The sequence below is a fragment of the Dendropsophus ebraccatus genome, chromosome 13 (assembly GCF_027789765.1).
Source record: "Dendropsophus ebraccatus isolate aDenEbr1 chromosome 13, aDenEbr1.pat, whole genome shotgun sequence".
In the NCBI taxonomy this organism is placed as follows: domain Eukaryota; kingdom Metazoa; phylum Chordata; class Amphibia; order Anura; family Hylidae; genus Dendropsophus; species Dendropsophus ebraccatus.
In genome coordinates, this window is record NC_091466.1 from 13,163,041 (window position 1) to 13,184,372 (window position 21,332).

The following is a 21,332-nucleotide window of genomic DNA, read 5'->3' on the forward strand; positions in this document are numbered from 1 at the left end:
TACCATCTCTATATAATCCTTTTTATAGATCTTTTTAATCATTTGTTTAATAAAATTGCGTTGTATCTTTATTGGTCGCCTTCTTTAAATACGTATCTGAACCTTTTGCTTAAGAGTTAGCAAAACAGGATTCTGCACAGTTTTGCTGTTAGCTAGGTGCACCCACCCCCACCAAACACATACTGTATATATCATTAGCTCTCAGTCCAACCCGTCTCCACTCCCTGCTCCTGGCCCGCACACCCTCCGAGACGGCATCACATCTCCTCCATCTCTTCAATGGGCGGAGTAATTGTTTCAAACCCAGCTCACAGAAGTGAGGACACTGACGGGGGGGGGGCTGCTGTTAGAGAGGGAGACAGTGAGCAGTGCAGCTGTCACTGTCTCCCTCTCTAACAGTAGCCACCCCCTTCACCCGCACCATGTCTCCCCAGCCCCAGAGCACTGTTCCCCACTGACAGTAAATCCTTCCGCCCGCCCCCCCCCCAACACTCACCCCTGGCAGTCAGACCGCCCCTCCCTCACCCTGGGAAGCTACCCGACCCCCACCCCTGCTCTCAACCCCCGGCTAGCAACCGCCCTCCCCCGCCCAACAAACTCACCAGCAACACTGACCCCGCTGTCACCTGCGACACCATCCCCGCTCTCACCAGCGGCAGCCACAGAGCACTGTTCCCCCCTTACTGTCCCCCCTTCACCAGTACCCCCATAAACACCCCCCCCGGGCGCTCACCCACGGCACCTGACCATCCCTCTGCCATACCCCCTGCCACGCTCTCACCCGCGGCAGCTGCAGCACACTGACAGGGATGGCTGCTGTTAGAGGGCAAGAGACAGTGATCAGTGCAGCTGCCACTGTCTCCCTCTCTCACAGCAGCCATCCCCGTCACCTGCATCCCCGCTCTCATCCCCAGATCACCCGCAGCCGCCAGTACCCCCTGCGCACACCCGCGGCACCCGAGTTCTCCCCCCCAACTCACCCGCGGCACTGACATCTCCCAGTGCGGCTCCCGCTGACCCGCGGCCGGCAACCCCCCCAGTGCACTGTGCGCCCCCCACCCCTACTCATCTGCGGCACTGACAGCCCCCAGTGCGGCTACTGCTGACCCACGGCTGGCAACCCCCCCCCAGTGCACAGTGCGCCTCCCACTCACCTGCGGCACTGACACCCCTCCAGTGCGGCTCCCGCTCACCCATGGCCATCAAAGCCCCCCCACAGTGCGGACCGCCGTTTCCCCTGCTCACCCACGGCCCTGTGCACACTCTGCCCCCCCGTCACCCGCAGCCCCCCTCAACTCACCTCTGCTACTCCGCTGCCTCAACTCTGCTACCTCAACTCTGCTACTCCGCTGCCTCAACTCTGCTACTCCGCTGACTCTACTCTGCTACCTCAACTCTTCTTCTCCGATGCCTAAACTCTGCTACCTCAACTCTGCTACTCCGCTGACTCAACTCTGCTGTTTCAGCTCTGCTACTCCGCTGACTCAACTCTGCTACCTTAGCTCTGCTACTCCGCTGACTCAACTCTGCTATATCTTGTGGATATCAGCTCTGCTACATCATGGACCAATCAGGCATAATCATTGCATGATGGGAGATGTCGTTTTCTGGCCAGCGCCATGTTGGATATAGATCGGCTTTTTAAAAAAAACTTGTAACTATGGAACGGAAGCAGCTAGAAAGACGGGAGATGGCTCAAAATTTTCAGGGGGACTTGGTAAGACCAGCTAGGTTTGGGAGCATTTTATTTTTTTAGCTCTTGGGGGGAATACCCCTTTAAAGTGCTTTTATTTTATCACCTACGGGGCTGTATGGGGGGTTCATTTTTTGCACTATGATCTCTAATTTTTATTAGTATCCCATTTGTGTACATGGGATGTACTGATCTCTTTTTATTATTTTTTTTATATATATAAAATGTAATTAAAAATAAACAATCCTTGCTTTTTTTCAATCACTTTTTGTTTACGCCGTTCACCGTGCAGGAATAATATTGGTTCATTTTAATAGATCGGACAATTACGCAACCTACGGTATATTATGTGTTAATTGATTTTATTATTTACGTGTGTTTTATTTATAAAATGCAAAGGGGGGGGGGGTGATTTAGACTTTTATTGGGAGAGGGGCTTTGGGGCATCTTTAAAAACTTTAATTTATTTTTTTTTCACACATTTTAGTCCCCCTATGGGACTTTTACATACATGCAATAGATTACATACACTGATCACTGCTATGCAGTCAGGCTATACGATCAGGACCCCCACAGACACCCTGCTCCTGTCACTTACACTTAAATGCCACGGTCATAGCGTTTAAGGGGTTAATTGCGGACGGCAGCACGATTGCGGCAGCTCGCCATTGAGGGTGAGGGCCCAGCTGCTAATAGCAGCCAGTCCTCATCCGCTATGAAGTGAGCTCAGCTCCTGAGCTGCCTTCATAACCTGGTACCCTGGCAGGGCGTACATTTACGCCGAGGCTGCAAGAGTGTAAATGTACGCCCTTGGTCATTAAGGGGTTAAAAAAATTTGTCAACCATTCAATTTCCTCCATGGACAACAGTGGACCTCGGTGGATCAGAGACATAATATCAATTTTTAACCACTGGAGGTGTATACTTACCTTTTCTCCATGGTGACGCCGGTGGATCACTTTCTCCGTTAACAGCAGTAAACATTTTAAAACGGAAGCCCCATCAAGGGCAATGGTCCTAGAAGGCTCCAAAACAGACAATTGGATGTGGCAACGGCAGCGCTCTGACTCTCTTCCACCCTGAGGGGCCTAGGGCAGACATTTGAAGGTGGTAACTGTAACGGGACTTTCCTTTTTTGTTTAAAATAAACGAGAAAAGAAAGAAAGACGCCAATGAATAGGCACATTTTTTTAAACGCATTGTCGCATTGTCAGTCAGTGATAGGTCCTTTTCCTGTTACTGACTACGTTAAACGCCGCGATCGCTATGCATTGCGGCGTTTAAGGGGGTCACTAAAAGGGAGCTTTGTGACCGCGGCTGCCTGTCATTACCTTTGGAATCGGCTACACTGATGTGTGCGGGACCGTCCGCATTGGAGTGGCCCCGCACACATTTAAAGCCCCTTCAGTCCAGTGACATATATATACGTTCCTACTCCACGGGGCACGTGCAGCAGGAACGTATATATACAGATTGTGGACATGAAGGGGTTAAAAATTTAAAATAGTAGATTCTATTATAACTCTTTACCAAGGATGTAATGGAATGGTCCTTATTTTTCATTGACAATAATTTACAAATACAGACAGTAAAATAAAAAAGTTTTTGAGGCTCTGTTCAAACACTGTAAGGCTATGTTCACACAATGTAAGTTAAGTATTAATCACGGCCGTTGTTGGCGATTTGCAACACAGCCGTAATTAATACTTAAATTACATTGTGCTGCAGCTAGAGGGAATCCCGACCAGAGTGTATACACATAGTATACACTCCGCCAGGGATCACTAGCGGCCACGCAAAAAATGAACCTGTCCTCCAGCCATTGCATGTGCATGTTAATAGAAGGAAGTTCTTGAAAAAATCCATTACGGTCATTGCCCATCCGTAAGCTCCGCAAATTTGCAGACGCGTGATTGCAACTTAAAAGGATGATGAGTGCCATTGTTTCTTCTTGTTTCTTTCTAAATATGGAATCTGAATTGAGATATAACTGAGTTTCTGATATCTGAGCTCCTCCGTCATTGCTATATTACAGGATACCACCCAGGACTTCTAGTGCATTCTGGAAAAGGCTCTGCCCTGAGTTTTATTTCTTCTGCAACAAGGGAAGAGACTAAGGACTCCTCTGGAGTCCATGTTATTGTATTATTTTAACTCTCTTTTTCTATGTTTTCTAGGAATCTGTTCAAGGATTTTTCAGGCTTTTCCCTCGGTGCAGCGAGTGTCCCTGTTGCAATGTTACTTTTTTTAGCCTCGTCCCCTTTGGCACTGAGTGTTCCCTGCTAGGGGTCTGGCTGGGAGCCTTAAAGGGGTTATCGAGCGCTACAAAAACATGGCCACTTTTCCCCCTACATGTTGTCCCCAGTTCAGGGTTGTTTTGCAATTAAGCTCCATTTACTTAAATGGAACTGAGTTTCAAAACCCCACCCAAACTAGAGACAACAGTAGGGGGAAAGTGGCCATGTTTTTGTAGCGCTGGATAACCCTTTTAAGCAGCGAGTGTTCCCTGCTGGGGTCTGGCTGGGAGCCTTAAGCAGTGAATGTTTCCCTGCTGTGGTACAGGTTTGGCTTTTAGCAGCGAGTGTTCCCCTGCTATGCCTACATCTGTTAAGAAGCCCATGTCAGTCTGGCTGTACCTGTGTCTCCCCAGTATGGAGGTTCATGCCGCATGGCCTATCCCGCTCCAAGCTGATCAAAGCTGTAAAGGCATCTGTGGAGTCGGACAACCCGGTGCAAAAAGGGTCTAAGAATGAAGCCTTGTACCATTTCCTACAATTGAGGACAAAGTATTTCCTAGCCACCCTCTGCTAAAATCTATATTTGAGATTTACTGGAAAAGACCAGAGAAAAGTGTAGACCCAGGGTCTAGATTTAAAGCTATCTATAAAATTGACCCTAAAGAATGTGAAGCCTGGGAGCTACCCGCTAAGATCAATTTAGTTGTGGCTAAGCTCTCCAAGAAATCAGTCTATCCTTCAGATGAGTCTACCCTACTGAAGGATCCTGTCGATAAAAAGGCGGACTCTCTCTCCAAAAAAGCCAATTCTGCCTCATCGTTTTCAGCTAAAGCTTCCTTTGCAGCACTACCGGTTGCAAGAGCTCTGCTCACATGGCTTAGTGAATTATCTTCAGAGACTGATGAAGGTGTCCAGAGAGAGCAGATTCTCAAAAGAATTCCAGTGATGAAACATGCTGCTGAGTTCCTCTGTGATTACCCACTGGATATGCTACGTCTTTCTTCTCGCAGCTTGGCTCTCGCCAATTCCATTAGAAGGTGCCTCTGGATAAAGCAGTTGACAACGGGGGACCTGCCTGCGAAAATGAATTTCTGTGCTTTGCCATTTGATCCTACAAGTTTGTTTGGGCCTCGCCTACATCCTATTCTAAAGGACATTAATGAAGACAAGGGTGCTATGTTTCCTTCCTCCTCTAAGAAAGTCAGCTCCAAACCCTTTCAGAGTAGGGGCAGTTCTCCAAAGTTCAAAAAGAACTACATACCTTTTCGCTTTTGTCAAAAGCAGTCCAGAGATACCTCATTCTATGAAGGAAAGAAGGACAAGTCCCTGCCCAAGAAGTCAGAACAATGACGCCAGGCGTCCTCCTGTATGAGCGAGATTGCTTCAGTTTTCTACCGTTTGGTTGAATACAACAGAAGATGGCATGGGTTCGAGAAGTAGTTACTTCAAGCCATCTCCTAGAGTTCAAAAGTCACCCCAAAGATAGATTTGTCCTCAACTCCTCAGCCAATCTGGCCGCTCTAGATTTGGAGTTCATAAGATAAGGGGCATTAGAGGAAGTTCCTTCGGATCAAAAATTTAAGGGCATCTATTCCAGACTGGTTACAGTCCCCAAGCCGAACAAGAAGTTTCGTCTGATAAAAGACCTCACTTATTTAAACAAGCACCTTTAACCCCTTAGTGACCACCGATACGGCTTTTTACGGCGGTCACTAAGGGTCCTTATTCTGCTGCCATCAGCTTTTTACGGCGATGGCAGAGAATAAGGCTGCGGCTGCCATCCCGCCCCCCCCCCCCCCCTTTCCGACGATCGCCACTATTAACGTTATAGCGGCGTCCGTCGGTAAAGGGGATTACCGGTGCCGCCGCTGCTTTTCATCTCCCCCCGCCGTGAATCCACGGCGGGGGGGAGATGAAATAAGTGTCCCCTCAGACCCCAGATCAGCCCCCCCTAGTAGGGAATCACTAACCCCCCTCCCCCGGCGGCCATCATTTCCAGGGATGGAAAAGTTTAAATGAATGAAAGCCCCATGCTCTCCGCCACCGGAGGTAGCGGAGAGCATGGGGCAGTCATCGGGGACCCCCCTGTGGGGTCCCGGTACAAGCGATCAGCGGTATATACTATATACCGCTGATCGCTTGTACCATGTGCCGCCGGCACTTTTTATCCCCTGTCACCATAAATGATTGGTGACAGGGGATAAAAAGTGATGTCCCCCCACCCCCCAAGTCGCCCCCCCCCCGTCACCCCCGTCCCCCAGTTAGTCTCCCCCCCCAATTTGGTCTCTGTCACTGAACTATGATTACTGTGATAGAAAATATCACAGTTATCATAGTAATACAGTGAAAATGAATGTGTAAAGTACAAAAAGTGACAAACATACAAAAAAATAAAACACACACTTTTTATTATAGTAATAATTGCAGTTTACTCCCAAATTACCCCTAACCCTACCCCAGATTACCCGTAACCACCGCACGTTGCCCGTAACCACCGCACATTGCCCGTAACCACCGCACGTTGCCCGTAACCACCGCACGTTGCCCGTAACCACCGCACGTTGCCCGTAACCACTGCACGTTGCCCGTAACCACTGCACATTGCCCGTAACCACCCCAAATTGCCAGTGACCCCCTCCAGATTGCCCGTAACCACCCCAAATTACATTTACCAACCCCAGATTACCTTTAGGCACTTCAGTTTAGCAGTAACAATCCCAGATTGTCTGTAACCCTTCCAGGTTGCACATAACCCCCCCAGGTTTCCCGTAATCACGCCAGATTACATGTAACCCCCCAGATTGCACCTAACCACTGCACGTTGCCTCTGACCACGCCACAATGCCTCTGACCACGCCACGTTGCCTCTGACCACGCCACGTTGCCTCTGACCACGCCACGTTGCCTCTGACCACGCCACGTTGCCTCTGACCACGCCACGTTGCCTCTGACCACCCCAAATTGCCAATGACCCCCTCCAGATTGGGGTGCCCATGCCAGATTACAGGTATCCACCCCAGATTGCCTATAAGAACTTCAGTTTATCCGTAACCACCCCACGTTGCCCGTATCCACCCCAGATTGTCTGTAAACACTGCAGGTTGCCCGTAACCACCCCACGTTGCCCATAACCACCCCAGATTGTCTGTAAGCACAGCAGGTTGCACGTAACCAGCCCACGTTGCCTGTAACCACCCCATGTTGCCTCTGACCACCTCACGTCGCCTCTGACCACGCCCCGTTGCCTCTGACCACGCCACGTCGCCTCTGACCACGCCACGTCTTCTCTGACCACCGCAGTTTTCCTCCGACCACCGCAGGTTGCCTCTGACCACTGCATGTTGCCTCTGACCACCCCAAATTGCCAATGACCCTCTCCAGATTGCGGTAACCATGCCAGATTACAGGTACCCACCCGAGATTACCTATAAGCACTTCAGTTTATCCGTAACCACCCCACATTGCCCGTAACCACCCCACGTTGCCCGTAACCACCCCAGATTGTCTGTAAGCACTGCGGGTTGCCCGTAACCACCCCAGGTTGCCCTTACCACAGCAGGTTGCCCGTGACCACCCCATGTTGTCCGTAACCACCCCAGATTACCTGTAACTACCTCAGGTTGCCTATAACCACCCCAGGTTGCCCGTAACCACCCCACATTACCTGTAATCTCATTTTTTTTCATTTGATTTTAGTAACTGCGCTATTCTAATAACCATTACTAGCTGCAGTTTTGCTGCAGCAAATTGGCGCTCCTTCCCTTCTGAGCCCTGCTGTGTGCCCATACAGTGGTTTATGCCCACATATGGGGTACCGTTTTACTCAGGAGAACCTGAGTTACAGATTTTGGGGTACGTTTTCTCTCCTGTTCCTCGTCAAATTGAGAAATTTCAAACTAAACAAACATATTATTGGAAAAATTTGAGTTTTTCATTTTTACTGTCTAATTTTGAATACTTTCCTCTAATACCTGTGGGGTAAAAATGGTCACCACACCTCAAAATGAATTCTCTTAGGGGTGTACTTTCCAAAATGGAGTGACTTATTGGGAGATTTTACTCTGCTGGCACTACAGGGGCGCTGCAAACGGACCTGGCGCTCAGAAACTTCTTTAGCAAAATCTGCATTGAAAAAGCTAATTGGCGCTCCTTTCCTTCTGAGCCCTCCTGTGTGCCCATACAGTGGTTTACGCCCACATATGGGGTACCGTTGTACTCAAGAGAACCTGCGTTACAAATTTTGGGGTACTTTTTTTCTCTTGTTCCTCATAAAATTGAGAAATTTCAAACTAAAAGAACATAATATTGGAAAAAATTTAGTTTTTCATTTTTACTGTCTAATTTTGAATACTTTCCTCTAATACCTATGGGGTCAAAATGCTTACCACACCCCAAAATGAATTCTTTGAGGGGTGCACTTTTTAAAATGGGGTGACTTATGGCGAGATTTTACTTTGATGACACTACAGGGGCGCTGCAAACGCACCTGGCGCTCGGAAACTTCTGCAGCAAAATCTGCATTGAAAAAGCTAATTGGCGCTCCTTCCCTTCTGAGCCCTCATGTGTGCCCATACAGTGGTTGACGCCCACATATGGAGTACCGTTGTACTCAAGAGAACCTGCGTTACAAATTTCGGGGTACTTTTTTTCTCTTGTTCCTCGTGAAATTGAGAAATTTCAAACTAAACAAACATATTATTGGAAGAATTCAAGTTTTTCATTTTTACTGTCTTCTTTTAAATACTTTCCTGTAATACCTGTGGGGTCAAAATGCTCAACTCACACCAAGATGAATTCTTTGAGGGGTGCACTTTCCAAAATGGGGTGACTTATGGGGGTTTTTCTCTCTGCTGACACTACAGGGGCACTGCAAACGCACCTGGCGCTCAGAAACTTCTTCAGCAAAATCTGCATTGGAAAAGCTAATTGGCGCTCCCTTCCTTCTGAGCCCCGCTGTGTGCCTATACAGTGGTTTACACCCACATATGGGGTACCGTTGTACTCAAGAGAACCTGCGTTACAAATTTTGGGGTGCTTTTTCTCATTTTCCTTTTGAAAATGAGAAACTTTAATCTAAACGTATATATTATTGGAAAATTTTAATTTTCCATTTTTTTACTGCCTAATTGTGAATACTTTCCTCCAGCCCCTGTAGGGTTAAAATGCTCATTATACCCCTAGATTAATTCTTTAAGGTGTGTAGTTTCCAAAATGGGGTCACTTATGGGGGTTTTCAGGATACCAGACTTCTAAATCCATTTAAAAAAAGAACTGGTCCCTAAAAAAATCAGTTTTGGAAACTTTCACGAAAATGTGATAATTTGCTGGTGAATTTCTAAGCCCCGTAACACCCTAAAAAAGTAAAATATGTTTACCAAATTATGCCAGAATAAAGAAGACATATTGGTAATGTGACTTAGTAACTAATTTATGTGCTACGACTTTCTTTTTTTAAAAGCAGAGAATTTCAAAGTTCATAAAATGCAAATTTTTTAAATTTTTCATGATATTTTGATGTTTTTCACAAAAAACACACAAAGTAGTGACTAAATTTTGCCACTAACATAAAGTGCCATATGTGACGAAAAAACAATCTCAGAATCGCTAGCATACGTTAAAGCATCACTGAGCTATAAGAGCATAAAGTGAGACAGGTCAGATTTTGAAAAATGAGCCTGGTCATTAAGGCCCAAACTAGCTGCAGCACGAAGGGGTTAACCAAGGCACTTCAAGATGGTAAACATAAAATCTGTTATCACGTGCCTTCAACCTATGGACTTAATGGCTCTGATAGATCTCACAGATGCCTACCTCCACGTCCCCATTGCGCACTGCCACAGGAAGTTTCTGAGAATTGCTCTTCAGGTTCACCAATCTCAGTGGCATCTTCAGTTCACGTGCCTGCCCTTTGGGCTGTCAGTGGCCCCAAGGGTATTCACCAAAGTGGCAATTGTATTGAAAGCTACTCAACGTCTTCAGGGGATTACAAAAATTCAGTACCTAGACGACTGGCTAATAAAGGCTTTCTGGTGAATTTGGAGAAATCTCAACTGATTCCATCGTGAAGATTTCAATATCTAGGATTTATCAACTCTCATGTCAGTGACTCTGTCGTCAGAGAGGATTTCCAAGCTAAGATCCGAGGTCCTCAGCCTAATCAAGAAGCCTTATACCTCCATCTAACGAGCAATGAAGACCCTGGGGTGTCTAACCTCTGCTATAGATGCGGTGCCTTGGGCCCGTGCCCAAGCGAGATGTCTACAGAACAACAGGACAGGACTTCATTGTCTCTGGACAGTTCTCTTCTGATTACTCTCCAGACAAGACAGGACCTCAAGCGGTGGCTAGACCCAGGTCGTCTTGAGGTTGGAGTATCTCTTCTTCCTCAGGAGAGGACAGTACTCACCACGGATTCCTCCTCCTGGGCTTGGGGTGCCCATGTAGGGGACAGATGGGTACAGAGACCTTGGTCTCCACAAGACAAGAACATGTCTTCCAACTGGAAGAAGCTCTGGGCAGTGAGACTAGCCCTTATGCACTTTCAGTGCCTAGTGTACATGAAAGAAGTTCTAGTCCATTCCGACAATATGGTGACAGTGTTCTACCAGAGGAAGCACTGGGGAACCAGATATGCATCGCTGATGCTCCAGTGCAGCCGTCTGTTCCAATGGGCAGAGAACAATCTCCTGGGGATTTCAGCAGTCCACATAAGGGGTTCTTACAACACCACAGCAGATAGGCTCATCCGTCATCGCCTATTGCCGGGTGAGTGGAGCCTGAATTCATCAGTTTTCACAGAGATTACTCTCAAGTTCGGAGTACCGGAGCTGGATGTATTCGCCACCAGACAGAATGCGAAGCTTCCAAAATTTTGCTCTCTGTCCCGACTTCATCAGCCTTATGTTCTGGATGGGATATCCATCTCATGGAGGACAATGTTCATATACGCCTTTCCTCCCATTCCACTGATCCAGAGGGTCTTAGAGAAAATAAAGCAGGAGAGGACCAAGGCCATCATGATTGTACCATTCTGGCCTTGCCGGGCTTGGTTTTCTCTCGTGTGGTCACTTTCGAGAGGAAGATTCTGGAAGCTATCACCTCTTCAAGACCTTCATTCCCACAAGGGAATGTTCCACCCAGACCTCAGCAGACTCCACCTGACAGCCTGGTTGCTGGATTAGATCTACTTCGCCTAGAAGGGTTTTCGGACAAAGTGATAGCGACTCTCTCCAAAACTAAGAAGCCTAACACCCTTAAGACCCTTTCATCCTCTCTAGAGCCTTCTTCTTCTCCAGAGATTACTCTTCCTAGAGTGCTACACTTTCTGCAAGAAGGACTTAAAAAGGGCCTGAAGCTCAATACCTAAAAGCTGCAGTTCCCAGCTATTAGTTCTTACCTCAACGGTAAGTTTTCTGGTAACCCTATGGTAAAGACCTCCTTCAAGGCTGTTAAGAAAATTGTATTTATCAGCCAGTTCCTTTCTGGGACTTGTCAGTAGTCCTGAAACATCTCGTATATGCGCCATTTGAACCACTTGAAGAGACGGACATAAAATTTGTCTCCTGGAAGGTTCTAGTTTCTAGTTGCTATGGCCTCAGCCAGGAGAATTAGCGAGCTCCAGGCGTTTTCAGCAAGAGAGCCATATCTCCGAGATCTTGGAAGCTGTCTGGCTCTGCGTACACTGCTAGGGTTTCTCCCTAAGGTCTCCTCGACCTTTAACCTCAGTCAAGAGATCTTTCTACCATCTCTCTCTTCGGAGGACCCTTCTGTGTCATTATTGAATGTCAGAAGAGCTGTCTTATGCTATATAAATAGAACCAACCATGTAAAGAAGTTTGAGAATCTGTTCCTCCTCTATACTCCAGGTTGAGAAGGCCTTAAAGCATCAAAACCAACAATGGCCAGGTGGATCAAAGACACCATTGCCTTCTGTTACCAGCTGGGAGTTCTAGAAATACCCAATCATCTATGTGCTCATTCTACACGCTCAACAGCTACTTCTTGGGCTGAATCAAGATGTGTCCCTCTTGAAGAGATCTGTAGAGCAGCCATGTGGTCAAGCCCTTCAACGTTCATTCAGCATTATAGGCTCGACATGTCTAAGTATTCAGACTTCGGCAGACAGGAGCTTCAAGGGGCTGCTGTAAATAATTCCCACCCTTAAGTTTATTTTCCAGCTGATCAGATCCCATTGTTGTGTTGCCATAGGACGTCCAGGAAGAAAATAAAATAATATCTGTAATTTTCTTTTACTGGAGTCCGTAGGCCGCACAAGCTACCCCCCCCCCCCCCATAAAGTTTTTGTTTGCTGCATACTAACTCAGAGTGTGTGTGTTCACTCTATTTATGACTCCTTAATTGTTTCTAATTGCTTGATTATTGCTAAATTAGTCTCTTCTGCCTCGTTTAAGGGATTCAAACTTAACTCATTGTTGTCCTGCCTACGGACTCCAGGAAAAAAAAATTACAGGTGTAAATTTTATTTTCAAATGTAGAGATGAAACTGGTTCCATTTTTATTGGCTTCTCCTCCGCGTTTCTTGGGTTTTTACCATCAGACTTGACTGATTACAACATGTTTCTATTTTTTATTTTTTTTTATCCACCAACTTTAACAAAAATTCTTAACCCACATTCTGAAGAGAACATTTCAACATTTATACAACTATTGCTGTCTACTGAAATAGGCCCTTAATGACTTAAAAATTTAAAAGTCAAAAAACACTGTTGAATCTGAATCCATATTAGGGATATATACAGCCTCCAATTTATGAATATGTCGTCTATATATTGGTGAGAATATAAAGTGTTTTTACAACACCGGGAGGAATGCTCTATATAGTAGGACTTAAAGGGGTAGTGCACCAAAATATTTTTTCTTTCAAATCAACTGCTGCCATGAAGTGCCAGAGATTTGTAATTTACTTCTATTAAAAAATCTCAAGCCTTCCCGTACTTATCAGCTGCTGTGTGTCCAGCAGGAAGTGGTGTTTTCTTTCCTGTCTGATATAGTGCTCTCTGTTGCCTCCTCTGTTCATGTCAGGAACTGTCCAGAGAAGGAGCAAATCCCCATAGAAAACCTCCCCTGCTCTCCAGACTGGAAATAATACCACTTCCTGCTGGGCATACAGCAGCTGATAAGTACTGGAAGGCTTGAGATTTTTTAATAGAAGTAAATTACAAATCTCTGGCACTTCATGGCAGCAGTTGATTTGAAAGAAAAAATTTTGGGGTGCACTACCCCTTTAAACAGTTCCAGGGCGCTGACCTTGTTCGGCATCAAAAGATTTTTCATATTTTAGTATAAAAACTGTTTTCGTTTTTTCGTCTTAAAAAAGGTTCAATGTATAAGGATGGAAAATGTTGGATTTTGTGTAAATAAAAGTCTTTTTGAAGGTCAAGTCTCTTGGTACAAAGTTCTGTCATCGAAGGATCCTAATACATGGAGAGATTGTAATAAAGAAAACGATCATTGGCTGATCATGATGTTTAATCATTCCTAAAAATCATCAACTGGCTGGCGCACATCGCTAGTGATAGTGATGCGCAGCTGGCGGCTCCCCGGTGTTCTTCTAGCTTCTGCCCGCAACCATTGGTGGAACTTCTGAACTGGATTTGAAGAGATAAACAAGCTCAGAAGTTCCACCAGTGCCTTCAGGGAGTTGGCAGAAGCTAGAAGGACACTGGGAGGGTGCACACAGGCTCGGACTGGGCCACCGGGGGGGCCGCCGCGGCGCACACAGAGCTCAGAGGCGACGTGCTGCCCAGGACTTCACCAGGATGCGGCTGATGTGAAGATAGAAGAAGACACCCGCGACCGACGGGGGAGCGTGTTGTAAGGTGAGTTGTTTTTTGTTTGTTTTTTTCAGAGGGGGACAACAGAAGGGGGCTGTTTATGGGGGTGGACAACGAAAGGGGGCTGTTTATGGGGGTGGACAACGAAAGGGGGCTGTTTATGGGGGTGGACAACGAAAGGGGGCTGTTTATGGGGGTGGACAACAAAAGGGGGCTGTTTATGGGGGTGGACAACAAAAGGGGGCTTTATAGGGGGGTGGACAACAAAAGGGGGCTTTATAGGGGGGTGGACAACAGAAGGGGGCTATATAGGGGGGTGAACAACAGAAGGGGGGCTATATAGGGGGAGAACAACAGAAGGGGGGCTATATAGGGGGAGAACAACAGAAGGGGTGCTATATAGGGGAGAACAACAGAAAGGGGCTATATAGGGGGAGAACAACAGAAGGGGGCTATAAAGGGGGGAGAACAACAGAAGGGGGCTATAAAGGGGGGAGAACAACAGAAGGGGATTATATGGGGGAGAACAACAGAAGGGGCTATATAGGGGGGAGAACAACAGAAGGGGGCTATATAGGGGGGAGAACAACAGAAGGGGGCTATATAGGGGGGAGAACAACAGAAGGGGGCTATATAGGGGGAAGAACAACAGAAGGGGGCTATAAAGGGGGGAGAACAACAGAAGGGGGCTATATGGGGGGGACACCAGAAGGGGGCTATAAAGGGGGGAGAACAACAGAAGGGGGATATATGGGGGGGACACCAGAAGGGGGCTATATAGGGGGGTGGACAACAGACGGGGGCTATATAGGGGGATGGACAACAAAAGGGGGCTGTTTAGGGGGTGGACAACAAAAGGGGGCTTTATAGGGGGGTGAACAACAGAAGGGGGCTATATAGGGGGGAGAACAACAGAAGGGGGCTATATGGGGGGAGAACAACAGAAGGGGGCTATATGGGGGGAGAACAACAGAAGGGGGCTATATGGGGGGAGAACAACAGAAGGGGGCTATATATGGGGGTGGAAAACAGAAGGGGGCTATATAGGGGGATGGACAACGAAAGGGGGCTATATAGGGGGATGGACAACAGAAGGTGGCTATATAGGGGGGAGAACAACAGAAGGGGGCTATATAGGGGGGTGAAAAACAGAAGGGGGCTATATAGCAGGATGGACAATGAAAGGGGACTATATAGGGGATGGACAACAAAAGGGGGCTATATAGGGGATGGACAACAAAAGGGGGCCATCTATATGGGGGATGGGTAACATAAGGGGCTATCTATATGGGGGATGGGCAACATAAGGGGGCCATCTATATGGGGGATGGATAACACTGGGGAGCCATTTATAAAGGGGACAACATAGGGGAGCCATTTATAAGGGAGACAGCACAGGGGGGGGGGGTATGCAATAGGGCATGCACAGAGGGGGTCATATACTATAGGGCAGTGATAGGGAACCTTGGCTCTCCAGCTGTTGCAAAACAACAGCTTTAGCTGTCCAGGCATGATGGGAGTTGTAGTCTTGCAACAGCTGGAGAGCCAAGGTTCCATACCCCTGATATAGGGGATGCATAGAGTTTGTCATCTACTATAGGGAGACTGCACAGAGGGGGACTGAACAAGGGACCATATATAAGGTGTCTACAGAGAGGGGATATATATATATATATATATATATATATATATATATATATATATATATATATATATATATATATTACATAGTGTCAGGGCTACCCACTGAAAGAGGGAGTAAAGGGTCCAATACAGATGTGCAGTGCAGTGTATAGAGATGAGGATGGTGCCAGAGTGAGGAGCCTAATATGTTTCTCTGGCAGATTCTGTGGGTTCGTGGCTCGGAGAAGTTCTCATAATGGCCCAGGGCATATGGAGAAGAAAATGAAAAGGGAAGAGCTCTGATCAGAGAAGACGTCCCCTGTGAGTCACTTGATGTTACTGCACTCTAATGTATATGGTGTATAGAGCCTGTGTAGAGTTGGGTCTGCCTCTATATGACTGTATGAGGTGATAGTGGTCTGTGTACAGAGGATTTTATTCAGTAACAGTGGTGGTGTTAGTCAGTATGTGGTGGTACTAGTCAGTAGCAGCGGTGGTGTTAGTATGTGTGGAATTAGTCAGTATGTGGTAGTTTTAGTCAGTATGCGGTGGTATTAGTCAGTATGTGGAGGTGTTAGTATGTGGTGGTATTAGTCAGTAGCAGCGGTGGTGTTAGTATGTGGTGGTATCAAGTCAGTATGTGGTAGTGTTAGTCAGTATGTGGTGGTATTAGTGAGTAGCAGTGGTGGTGTTGGTCAGTATGCGGTGGTGTTAGTCAGCATGTGGTGGTATTAGTGAGTAGCAGTGGTGGTGTTAGTCAGTATGTGGTGGTGTTAGTCAGTATGTGGTGGTATTATTTGTTACTTGTAATCTAGTAGTGTGTTTTATTGGATTTAGTATACTGGATTTGGTCAGTAACAATATGGTGGTGATGGTTGTGGTGTGGCGGTAATGTTTCCCCCTTGTATACTGGTAATATTGGTCATAGTATACAGGATTTGGTCAACACCAGTATGGCGGTAATATGTATGGTGATAATATTTCCTATATACTGGTATTATTGGTAATATCAGTTTTGGTATACAGGATATGGTCAGTAATAGTATGGCGGTAATATGTGTGGGGATATTTGCTCTTTATATCCTGGTGTTATTGGTAGCTGTATGACTTTTGTATCTAAGTATAAAGTGTTATCATGCAAAGAAAATTGTTTTATAGCCAATTACACCGGCCAATTATGGGTAACAAACGCTCCTAGGAAGCCCCATGTTACAGTGCCAGAGATCAGCTGACAAGCAAATGCCCCATAGTCGGCTGATTTGATCTTTTGTGCGGCTGTAAAAATCATTGCTGTCGGCCGCACATCTCTATATATTCCTGCCCTGCTGATTAGCAATCGTTTGCAGCCCCATACTGCCCCAAATCACGCCGTGTAACTGGACCCTTATTAATGTTACCATAGATAAGTATGGTGGCTGAAGGGTGGGCCCCAAGAATGATTTCCCCTGGTGGGCCCAAGGCACTCCAGTCCGACACTGGGTGCACAGGTACAGTATGTATAACCTTGATCATTCTACACCAGTGCTTCTCAATTCCAGTCCTCAGGCCTCACCAACAGGTCATATTTAGAGGATTTCCCATATAAAGAACACCTGTGACAATACCTGATGCACTGAGTATAATTATATCACCTGTGAAATACTAAGGAAATCCTCAAAACATGACCTGTTGGTGAGGCCTGGAATTGAGAAGCACTGTTCTACACGAAAGGCAAGGGCTGCACGGACATCAGTAACTTTATATATATATATACACACACACACAGAGCCCTTACTGTATGATTGTAAAGCCTGGTAATAAAATCTGTAAGTGAGCACTTATCTCACTTATCCGTAACAATACAGGCAGCCGGCTCAGTCCGCGAGCGGGTGAGAACTGAGGAATAGGGATGAGCGAACCGAACCGTTACGAACCAGATTCGTTACGAACTTTGCAAAAAGTTTGTTATAAAGTTCGTTATAAAGTTCGTTAAAACCGCAACGGCATCGCAAAACTGTATTGTTTTTACAGAATGGAAGAGGATATAAGGAATTATTACTCCTATAATCCCTTTTATCCTGTTATTATGTGAATATCAAGGTGTGTGACGTCACTACAGGAACAGGAAGTGTCTGAGCGTCCATGCTCTTTGAGAGAGAGAGAGAGAGAGAGACAGAGAGAGAGAGAGAGAGAGAGAGAGAGAGAGAGAGAGAGACAAAAAACAAAAAAAAAAAAACCTTGTGATATCCAGGCAGAGATAGGGAGATAAAAAAAAGACAGAGAAATATGAGAAGAGTCAGAACCAGCTACCATTCTGTGACTGAGAGGAGACGCTAGTTGTTGCTGCTGTGGTGGGTGCCATCAACCCCCGTATAGCTGGAACCAAAAAAACTTCATAAAAAAAAAAAAAACTCAAAAAAAACTCAAAAAAAAATAAAAGGTTGTTTGTGATACCCTGTACATTGCTGCTTTGTTGGGTGCTGTCAACCCCGTATAGCTGCAACCCACAAAGTTGTTAAAAAAAAAACTGAAAAAGTTAAAAAAAAAAAGGTTGTTTGTTCGTTTGTGCTAACCTGTACATTGCTGCTTTGCTGGGTGCTGTCAACCCCGTATAGCTGGCTGCAACCACAAAAGTTCTTTAAAAAGTTCATAAAAAAAAAAAAGTACAAAAAAAACACAAAAAAAAAAAAAAAAAAAGTGTTTTGTATTTACCTGTACATTGCTACTTTGCTGGGTGCCGCCAACCCACAAGATTTTCATGTCACTGAAAGTTTGTGCCTTGCGGCCAGTAGCTTCTTTCATTTTCCCCCAACAAAAGAACAATGTCCAAGCGTCCTACATCCAACACTTCACAGGCAGGGACTGCAACAGGCGGTGAGGCTAGGAGAAGTGGCAGCACCAGGCCCGGTGGCAGCCGGGGAAACAGGCGTGGCAGCAGGGTACAGCTACCCCAGACACAAAGTGGTTCTGTAAGAACCACACAGCCAGCGGTTCTAGATTGGCTTACCCAATCCTCCACTTCCACCGCCCAAAGCTCCCAAACAAGGTCGGCTGGATCATCCGACACCACCCTTACATGGGACGGTCAGCGAGAGTCCTCTGCCCCGTCCCCTGTTATTACTATGACACTCACCTCTGGGGGCACCTTCTGCCAGGGGACTGTTGGCAAATCTTGATCTGCCTTTGCATTCTCTACCACTTTTTAGTGATGAGGAGGAGGAGGAGGTAGTAGTCCCCCAAAGGCAGCAGGTGGAACGTGCAGAGGCTGCAGAGGAGGTGTTGGCTGTAAGCCAGGGAGGGGCATCCAGTGCCACACCTGAGATCCTGTCCCAGCCACTGGAGGACAGTAGCAGTGGTGGTGATGATGATGTCGCTGATCGGACGTGGCGCCCCCAAGCACCATTATCCTCAGCGTCATCAGGGGAGGAAAGTGAGGTGCTACCGAGACAGTAACATCCCACTGGTGCAAGGAAGCGAGGCACAAGAGGGAGGGGTAGAACACAATCTACCAGGCAGAGTCCATTACCTCCAAGCCTTGGTCCTGAGAGGGGACCCTCAGGCAGCGGTGGCAGTGAACAACCAGCAAGACCCCTCGTGGCTGGCAGCAAACCACGGTCCTTTGCAGGGGCTGGCTGGCAAATTTTAGCCTGGGGGGCAAGCACACAGCACTAGCCCATAAGTAGCAGGCTGGCGGCCCATCCTTTAAGGACCACACTGGCCCTTACCTATAACATCTTCGTCATTTGTGACCAAATATCCTACTGTGCCCTGTGAAGGGATCAGAAGTCACTTTCCTGTATAAGTCTATGGGGCGGCTCAGTGATGACACGGAACAGTCCCATAGACAGATGCTAGGAATGCTGGGTGACCTCTATCATACTGAGTATAAGATGCTGGAAAGCTGGGTGATCTCCATCATACTGAGTATAAGATGCTGTGAAAGCTGGGTGACCTCTATTATACTGAGTATAAGATGCTGAAAAGCTGGGTGACCTCCATGATACTGAGTATAAGATGCTGGAAAGCTGGGTGACCTCCATCCTACTGAGTATAAGATGCTGGGAAATCTGGGTGACCTCAATCCTACTGAGAATAAGATGCTGGAAAGCTGGGTGACCTCCATCATACAGAGTATAAGATGCTGGAAAGCTGGGTGACCTCCATCATACTGAGTATAAGATGCTGTGAAAGCTGGGTGACCTCTATTATACTGAGTATAAGATGCTGAAAAGCTGGGTGACCTCCATGATACTGAGTATAAGATGCTGGGAAAGCTGGGTGATCTCCATCCTACTGAGTATAAGATGCTGTGAAAGCTGGGTGACCTCTATTATACTGAGTATAAGATGCTGAAAAGCTGGGTGACCTCCATGATACTGAGTATAAGATGCTGGAAAGCTGGGTGACCTCCATCCTACTGAGTATAAGATGCTGGGAAATCTGGGTGACCTCAATCCTACTGAGAATAAGATGCTGGAAAGCTGGGTGACCTCCATCATACTGAGTATAAGATGCTGGAAAGCTGGGTGACCTCCATCATACTGAGTATAAGATGCTGTGAAAGCTGGGTGACCTCTATTATACTGAGTATAAGATGCTGAAAAGCTGGGTGACCTCCATGATACTGAGTATAAGATGCTGGGAAAGCTGGGTGATCTCCATCCTACTGAGTATAAGATGCTGTGAAAGCTGGGTGACCTCTATTATACTGAGTATAAGATGCTGAAAAGCTGGGTGACCTCCATGATACTGAGTATAAGATGCTGGAAAGCTGGGTGACCTCCATCCTACTGAGTATAAGATGCTGGGAAATCTGGGTGACCTCAATCCTACTGAGAATAAGATGCTGGAAAGCTGGGTGACCTCCATCATACTGAGTATAAGATGCTGGAAAGCTGGGTGACCTCCATCATACTGAGTATAAGATGGTGGGAAAGCTGGGTGACCTCCATCATACTGAGTATAAGATGGTGGGAAAGCTGGGTGACCGCCATTATACTGAGTATAAGATGGTGGGAAAGCTGGGTGACCTCCATCATACTGAGTATAAGATGGTGGGAAAGCTGGGTGACCGCCATTATACTGAGTATAAGATGGTGGGAAAGCTGGGTGACCTTCATTATACTGACTACAAATACAAGATGCTGGGAAAGCTGGGGTTTCTGTATTTTTTTTTTTTACAATAGTTTATATCACTGCTGTGGTCCTGTGGGTATAGGCATTCCTCTTTTTAGAACACCCCCCTCGTGTGTGCACCCCCCATTAGTAAAAATAATAATAAACAAAACAACACACATACTTATATGTATCCTTTATGTACTCCTGTATATATGTATCCTCTATGTACTCCTGTATATGTCTCCTCCTGTATATATGTCCCCTCTATGTACTGCTGTGTATGTCTACTCCTGTATATATGTATCCTCTATGTACTGCTGTGTATGTCTACTCCTGTATATATGTATCCTCTATGTACTGCTGTGTATGTCTCCTCCTGTATATATGTATCCTCTATGTACTGCTGTGTATGTCTCCTCCTGTATATATGTATCCTCTATGTACTGCTGTGTAGGAATATATATATTCACAAGGGAATATGCAATGCAGGAAAATTTGGATCAGTGTAACTATAATATATATATATATATATATATATATATATATATATATGTTACACTGATCCAAATTTTCCTGCATTGCATATTCCCTCGTGAATCTCTCTCTCATATATATATATATATATATATATATATATATATATATATATATATATATATATACACACACACACACAGGAGGAGACCAGGAGGAGGCAGTACATAGAGGATACATATATACAGGAGTATATAGAGGATACATATATACAGGAGGAGACCTACACAGCAGCACATAGAGGATACATATATACAGGAGGAGACCTACACAGCAGCACATAGAGGATACATATAGCGGGACACATGGTGCCTCCATCTAGGTAGAGTGTAGTAGTGGTGGTATAGTGGATAA